The following is a 9,528-nucleotide window of genomic DNA, read 5'->3' on the forward strand; positions in this document are numbered from 1 at the left end:
GTAACGTGTGGACCGGATTCCTTGAGTTGATTCTAGTGGTTATTGGCAAGTTTGAGGTATTGGACCATCTTATGGGAAGCATGTGATTTTGTGTCTTGGATCTAGAATATATTTTGGAAAATATTTGAGCCAACTTGTAGCTCTACATGTTTCGTATTTTGATATTTTGTGAAGCTGACTTGTGGAAGATTAATTTTACTAAGTGCAGATATATAAGATCGATTGGGATAATAATTTTTGGTGATGGGATGTTCTGATTTTGGAGTGATTGAGCATAAATTCATGTGCACACCTTGAGTTTTGTTGATCTGGTAATCAGTAGCAGGGTAGAATAGAGCAGTTTATCTGAACAATGCAGTGGATCACTTTGTGCCTAATCAGAACCGATACTTTGCATAGTTAGATGTTGAAACTGAGTAGTGAGCTCTAGGTAGTGTGCTTGAATGCAAGTGCATTCCCCTTTTGTAATATTGTTTTGCTACTAGCCATAGTGGAATAATATTATGGGTTCAAATCCCACCATGGTTTCTCCATTTTTGGATTTCCATGTAAAAATATTGGTGTTATGGTTTAATGCTTGATTGCTTTGTGTTTCTGTATTTTAGTTTCTTATTTGTGCATTTGGTTGATTAAGAATTAGATTAACAAATTTATAAATACCAAAACATTGATTTGTTGGCATTTGGCATAACTGATGCAGATGCAGGTGATGTAGTTGAAGATGGATGATTACACCAGTAAATGATTGAAGTCTATTTGTGATGAAGAGATAGAGATTTTTTTATTCGATGACATGATTAGTTATTTGTGGTGTAATTGATGGAAAATGATGTCAAATGATGTTCTTGATATTTTGTTTTATCATCTAAGTGATTTGTTTTACCAGAAGACAAAGTTTATCAATAAAGAACTGAAGTTTGTGAAATAGGACTTTAACCGGTAAAGCAGAGATGTTTTGGTTGAATCCGACGATCGGTGATGATTGGTGATTTGCAATTTGGAATGTGAACTTGTATCATGGAAAGGAGTATCTAATCGAAACTAGAACTTGTGATGATTACTGGAAGGTGTGTTTCAAATTTCTGATGAAGTTTTGCTAAGGTTTTAGTAGGGTTTAAGACCAATGAAGATATCATCAAACTAGTAATGATTTTTGTTATGACGGTGATCGACGATGAGTCTACATGAAGTTGGTAACATGACATAACCCACATGAAATGATTTGATTGCTGCTTTGGCCCGATTCAAGGAAGAATTTCTTGGGAAACAATGAAATGCTTAGTAGAGTGTTTTGAGGTTTTGATTTTTGGTACATATTGGATTTTTGTGATGAATTACGATCAACCAACGGTTGATATTGCATTGTAATTTGATGTAATGATCTATATATTGATCTGTGATGATCTCTTATGATTTGTATTGTAAATTCATCATGTAATTAGGGTTTAGTGGCCGACCTAGTTAAGATGGCTATTTAGGATGGCACAGTTGATGTTTATGATGTCGGGGGTCTAAGAGAATGTGTTAAGCCATCCGAGAGAAGTGTGAGATCTGCCTGAGAGTTGCAAAGTGTTGTGCATAAGTGGATATGATCAAGAAAATAGAGAAGTGCCAGTAAAAAATCATTCTTTCATTGTTGTTCCCTAACAGTTGCAGCAGGTTAAATCCCTTAACCAGGTATGTCCTAATAGGCCTTGAACATGTAAGTCTCCTAACAGGGCAGCTCTCAAAAGAGTGTTAAATCCTCTCACGAGGTTGATCCTAATAGATCATCAAGATCCTAACTGGGTTGCTAGGCAAATCCCTTAATCAGGTGACTCCTAACAGGGTCTTCTCCTAACGGGGCGTATTGTAAGCTCCTAACAAGGCATACTTCAAAAGAGTACAAATATTTATGGGTGCCAACTCCATGGTTTTTCCCTATTTGGGTTTCCATTTCAAAAACTTATGGTGTTCATGTGTGGAATTATTTTCATGTGATGTTCTTGTTTATGTTTCTAATGCAGAGCATCATGGACCCTCCCACAATCACATTGCAACTTATCATTCTTTCTTATTAAAAAACTCAACTCTTCTTGTTTCACCTTCCTTCACTAGGCTTCACCAAGATGCCCAAATAGAACTCTCAACCTTACCAACTTGTTCCAACACTTCCTAGGATCTCTACATACCCTATTACACTTTACCCAATAGGATTCACTTACCCTATCAACTGGTTCACTCATAAATCCTTACCCGGGTCCCTAAATAGGCCAATCCCTAGTAGCCCAGTTCAGTGAGTAATCTAACCTTTAATCAAAAGAATCCACAAAAAATTTCAAAACAAATTATATATATGGATACCCTTTTGGATGTTACACAACATATGTGAAAATCAACTATTGGTCTTTTGGACAAAATACTCAGAACAACACCCTGCTACACACCAACTAGGCCCAATTAGCCCTCTTTTCCAAAGAAAGTACCAACAAATGGTACAACCACAACTAAAAACAATAAAAATTCTTGAAATTTTTTCCAAAACCATATATTTTCCAGGTTTCAAGACAATAAACACTCATTTCATAGGTTAGATACTAAACCCCCCTTTTTAGGCCTAAAAAGCTAGGGCCTTCTTGTTCAAACCCCAAAACTCACTTCCAGATCTTGACACTTGGTATTCAACATTAATTTACCATCCACTAACACTATTTCACATAAAAACACTACCTCCTTAAGGTATATCTTCTACTGCTATACTCATGCCTCCATTTTCATGTTTTTCGTCACTCAATCTCTTACCCTAGAGTATCAACACTTCATCTCCATGTTATTCCTTGCACTCAAACCTATTATTAGACAATAATATACATCATTAATGATCCATTCCACAAGAAAAATAAACCACGTAAAGTGGAATGGGTCACATTTGCATTGTGAGTCTCAAAACAACAATAAAATGGCCACCTACAACAGTCTTTAGGACAACCAATGAAAGTATATCAGATTTGAATGTAAAACCTTCAATAATAGTATCAAATGATATTAAAAACACTCCTCTGCATTTAAAAATCCATTTACAATAAAAAATGAAGCAAAGAAGAAGAGTTTTAGACCAATAAAGTGCAAATTTTAGACCAAAATTGCAAGGAAAACCTTGTATTTTTATTGTCAAACCACAAATTCTTACAATGCCAAGAAAATCCAACCCTCTACCTCTTCATTTTGCATAATAAAAAACATATTTAAACTTATTCCCTTCATGGAAACTGAAAACCAACTCTTAACCACCCATACAACCACTTTTGGGTGCTTGCAACTTTAATTTATTGTCAAATTGACACTTTTAGTTGTCAATTGACAAGTTTCTAACCTTTTTGCACCTTGACACTTTCTAATCAACTTTACTACATTAATATGGTCACACAAGACCTTATGAAACTTAAAATTCTCATTAAAAACCTATTCTACCCATTGAACCCCATTACATTACTCATTTTGACATTATTTGCCCAACATGGCAATTTTGAGAACTTATTACAAAATGACTCATTACATGAGTTTGATGACTCCAAATGGAATTATTATCCATGTTTAAAATATCAAATTGTAATTTAAACCTCATAGAATGAATTATCTCATAAATCTTCATTATGGCCTCATGGTGGCCAATCTTGTCTTGGGTGCTCCTGCACCATACTCTCACCCTCAAAAATTTCCAAGTCTCTTGTAAATGGTGTACCTGCAAAAATAAACAAACATAAAACCTGCACCATATTTCCCTTGTAGTGTTCTCATCTTCACCTTGGGTTTTTATTTGGAATTCTCTTTACTTCCCATCCATGCTCTATCTTTTGTACCCCTCATTATTGCTTTTTCATGTTGAATCTTCTCCTCCATGCTCTTATTAGGCTGCTCCCATATGCTCTCTATCTAACCAAAATCTTCACACATGCCACAACATCTGATACTCTAATTCTTTCCCTTCATCTTCACTCTTGGTTTCCTATTCATTATCAAAATCAACAAAATCAAGAAGCAATAGCATGCCCCTTCCACCATCTGATTTCTACCAACGCCCATCATCTTCACCATGATTGGAATCTTTGTCACAACAACATACATCTGCAAAACAATTAGAATTACCACCCAAAGACAACTCATATTCTTATCATCAACATATTTCATCTCCATGCTAGGAGAATTCACACTTTCACTAGCCTTCTCATGGCCCATCATCATCTTATCAACCAACTCAACTTCCTTTACCAACTCATTCCTCATCTCATGTCATTCCCTTTAGCATACCAACTCTCTATCCAACTTCAAGGCTACATCATTAGCCTCACAATTCACTATCATAGGGGTACTTTGTTATACTATACCCTTTACTCCATCCAAAGGAAATTCCATTGTCCAATCAAAATCACTTTTGCATACTCAAGCCCTTCAAGACTTGAACCCTTGCTGTCATCACCAGCATCTCTGTCATCTACCTCTATCTCAACTATTTGAACCTCTTTGCCATTAGGTTCATCTTCCTCTTCACAAGCTACCTATTGCTCTCTGTTCTCTTTTCCTTCCAAGGGACAACCTACCTTTCCTCTAAGATCTTTATCCTCTCCTAGGATCTTTGTCTCAACTTCATACACATCTACCCCATCAACATCACCCTCTATCATGCTATCCTCCACTTTCTCTATCAGCAAATCAATTTTATCTTCTACTATGACCTCTCTAGGGCATCCTTGCCTTGTCATTGGCAATACACCAGCACTCTCACTCACATTTTATCCTCTTCTTATATAGACCTTTAACTTATCTGAACCAAAATATTTCACATCATCTAACTGATATGCTGCATGTCCCATCAATGGACTCTTCATCTACACAATGTCACTTGGCTCCTTCTCAAGGATTTCTTCCTTGTTCTCCTTCACCTCATACTTGCTCTTTTCTTCTTCTTCCTGCAACTTAGACTCTATCTTGTCTTCTTCAAGCCTAGAAGTGGCTTCTATCTTTGTATTTTCTCCATCCTTATATTCCTCATACCTTAGGAACTCTCTTCTTTCAATCAACCTTATCCTTGACATTCCCCATGCTGCCTTGTCATCTTACAATGATTTCATCACAAACTTTTTCCCATCCTTGTTAATAACATATGAATTTTCTCTACCATCATGTAGGGCTTTAACATCAACTTTCCATACTCTACCCAAGATCATATGGCAATCACTCAAAGGAATAATATCACATAGAATAGTATCATAATATGAACCAATGCTAAAAGAAACATATGCTTGCTCTTTAACATCAACTCATTGATCATTGCTTACCCCAGATGCTCTGTAAGGTGACTCAAGAGGTGTCCTTGGTAGGTTCAACTTCTCAACCATCTCTACTGAGACTATATTTTTAAGAGAACCACTACTAACAACAACCTTTCATACCTTACCCTTGCATTTGCATTATGTCCAGAATATAGAGTGCCCCTGAGCATACCTTGCCCACATTTCTTCATCTTCTTCCATGATGGTTTACTCTCTTATCTCTCAGTCTTCAATCTGAAATCTGCAAGGACCTACTACCTTGCTCTGATACCACTATGATGCAGAGCATCATGGACCCTCCCACAATCACATTGTAACTTATCATTCTTTTTTCTTCAAAAACTCAACTCTTCTTGTTTCACCTTCCTTCACTAGGCTTCACCAAGATGCCCAAATAGAAATTTCAACCTCACCAACTTGTTCCAACACTTCCTAGGGTCTCTACATACCATATTACACTTTACCCAATAGGATTCACTTACCCTATTAACTGGTTCACTCACAAACCCTTACCCGGGTCCCTAAATAGGCCAATCCCTAGTAGCCCTATTCAACGGGTAGTCTAACCTTTACTCAAAAGAATCCCAAAAAAATTTCAAATAAAATTATATATTTGGATACCCTTTTGGAAGTTACACAATATATATGAAAATAAACTATTGTTCTTTTGGATAAAATACTCAGAACAACACCTTGCTACACACCAACTAGGCCCAATTAGCCCTCTTTTCCAAAGCAAGTACCAACAAATGGTACAATGACAATTCCAAACCAAAAAAAAGTCTTGAAAAATGTTCCAAAACCATAGAGTTCCCATATTTCAAGACAATAAACACTCATTTGATAGGTTAGATACTAAACCCCCCTTTTTAGGCCTAAAAAGATAGAGCCTTCTTGTTCAAACCCCAAAACTCACTTCCAGATCTTGAAACTTGGTATTCACTATGAATTTTCCATCCCCTAACACTTTTTCACATAAAAGAAATACCTCCTTAAGGTAGATCTTCTGCTTCTATACTCATGCCTCCATTTTCATGCTTTTCCTCACTCAATCTCTTGCCCTAGGGTATTAACACTTCATCTCCAAGTTATTCCCTGCACTCAAACTTGCTATTAGAAAATAGTATACATCATTAATGACCCATTCCACAAGAAAAATCAACCACATAAAGTGGAATGGGTCACATTTGCATTGTGACTCTCAAAACAACAATAAAATGGCCACCTACAATAGTCCTTAGGACAACCAATGAAAGTATATCAGATTTGAATGTAAAAAATTTAATCATAGTATCAAATGATAGTAAAAACACTCCTCTACATTGAAAAATCCATTTCCAATAAAAAAATGAAGCAAAGAAGAAGAGTTTTAGACCAATAAAGTGCAGATTTTAGACCAAAATTGCAAGGAAAACCTTGTATTTTTATTGCCAAACCACAAATTATTAGAATGCCAAGAAAATCCGACCCTCTACATCTTCATTTTGGATCATAACAAACATATTTAAACCTATTCCCTTCATGGAAACTAAAAACCAACTCTTAACCACCCATACAACCACTTTTGGGTGTTTACAACTTCATATAGATTCATTTGCATTCCATCTAAATTCATTACATTTCATATAGATCCCATTAAGCATTCATATAGATTCCATTTACATTCATTTAGATTTTGTTTACCATCATTAATACATACATGTACTACCATTGGATTCATAATCATATAGAATCAAATAGATATGCATCATAAAACTCATAGCATCATATAAGCATACATGAGAAGCAAAACATACATAGATCACTATCAAAACCCACATGTCATATATATAACTCAAAAATGATGTGTGTGAATACAATAAATAAGCCCAAAGGGTTAGATAACATGATCAACCAACACTGCCTCTATCAGCAGGTGGATCCTGTCCACTAGATCCTGCCCCAAGATGTTGAGGTGGTCCCATAACGCCACTGCTAGTCCGTCGAGAAGTAGATCTATTCGATCTCCTCCCCATAAATGCACTGAAGCTAGGCTCTCTTTGACCCTTAGGGATGGCTCTCTCATATGCCTGCCGATAATAAATAGACTCCTATGCAGTAGTGAAATGCCTATCTGCCTGGTCGCTTGCATTTGTACCTACTCTAAAAAGCTGATCAAAGGCATCCATGGTAATCTAACATCTCCGCACCACCACCTCATCTCTCTCCCTCTGGAGATGATCTCTCTTAGCCTCAAGGGCACCATAATCTGTATGATAAGTATCTCACTCGATATCTCATCTAGCAACCTCATCCTCCAAACTCTAGACCCACACTCTAAGAGTCTGCAACTTATCCTCCTCACCAACCTGTCCTATCCCACCCTCGACACCAGGCACATCCTCTAGCTCTGGCATATCCTCATCACCATCTCCATCCTCGCTGCTCGATGACTCAGAAGAATCTTCGCTGTCCTCACTGCTAATAGACTTGGTGTCTCCACCAATGTCTACATCCTCATCTCCCTCATCTCCTCCCTCATCTCCACCACCTCCTCCCTCAGCGCCACCCTCTCCTCCTCCTCCAGTTCTATCCCCTACGTCTATCCTCAACCGCTATCTAAGATGGCGAATATGCTGTGCTGTAATCGGAACAACAGGATCAGTCAAAGGCACTAGCCCATGCCTACCAAACCACATATCATACTTCGTCGTCGTCCCTGGATCCGCTACACCTCTACCCCAACCCTAGAGTAATGGCTGGAGAGAATCAAACTCAGCAGAAGCAACATGTGGCTGTATGCACACACCCCAATCAGATACCTCCCGCGATACACGAGCAAAATACGCAGTAACCACAGGTGTCACCTGTACCTCACCGAACTATCTTAGAACCCGCCTTGGAAGATACATCTCAATAATCCACTCGGTCTCAAAGGTCCTACCAATAAGATATCTTAGTTGTCGGCAGAAAGAAAAGTGCACTACATAATTAGGCCAACCGAGGCAATCTAAGTATGGTCTCCAAATAAAATGCTGCAATATGTCAAACTGATGTCTCTATTACAAGGTGTTCCCCAAACCTCTGTGTCTGATACCTACTATATACCTAAAAGCATAAGGCTCACCAGGCTGCAAATCTACATGAATGACATGCCTTGAAATAGAAATGTGCTTTCATGCCCATGTCTAGAGCAAAGTAACACCACAACTAATAGAACGGTATCCAAGATACACAATACCATGCATCTGATAGTACAACATGGCAAGTAGACAAGGACCCCAAGCATACAGTCAACGATGAACAATCATATCATGGAGAACTTTGCCCCATCCAACTAGAAACCCATGCCCTCCTCTGTCCGGTATCAGTAAACCACCGACAACATCGCATAATACAATAGTTAGGTCATCATAATCTAATCAGGCCCAAGGGATGTCATAATGGCCACTGATCTGCAAGTCCTAAATCTCACACTCGAAAAGTGCACATAGTCCAGCAATGCCATCATAATGGTCATATACAACTCTCTCACCATGAATGGGAATCTGCAGTATACACCATACATCCTCTAATGTAATCGATGCCTCACCAGTCGAAAGATGAAAAGAACAGGTCTCAAAATGTCACCACTCTATCAAAGTTGTAATCATGGCCCTATTGGCCATAACCTCTGGCAAATGTAAAACATGATATAGACCAAGCTGTCGGATATGCTCGATCTCCTCATCCGGTAAGTCAGCTCGAAGATCCAATCCACTAGGTCTGCTCTGTCGGCAGTATAACACTCCAATGTTCTCCTGCAACGAGAAAATGTTCAAAATATCAGATATCGGATCCCGGTAAACAAAAAATATTTTCAAACGCACGACAAAAAATTACACATACAATGAATGCATGATAGTTATGGATAAATGCGGAACAGTTATGACTCTTGCGTGATGTTTAAAGCTAATGCATAATGGAATGAGTGCATGCATAACAATAAACACTTATGCCCAAAGAAATGATCAAATGCGGCATGATAGACATGCATGTGTAACACTTACGACGCATGCATAACATTTATAACTTTTGCGCTACAGTTAACACTAATGCATAAAAATCGACAAGCGATTGCGTGACACAATGCAAAAATGGATCATGGAATTTTTTTTGAAAAATGGCATAAAACGGGCATAAATCAGGAAAAAAATTGGAAAAATACCATGCCGCTAGTCCCAGGAGGTCTTTGATATGA

Source organism: Cryptomeria japonica, chromosome 5 (assembly GCF_030272615.1).
Source record: "Cryptomeria japonica chromosome 5, Sugi_1.0, whole genome shotgun sequence".
NCBI lineage: Eukaryota > Viridiplantae > Streptophyta > Pinopsida > Cupressales > Cupressaceae > Cryptomeria > Cryptomeria japonica.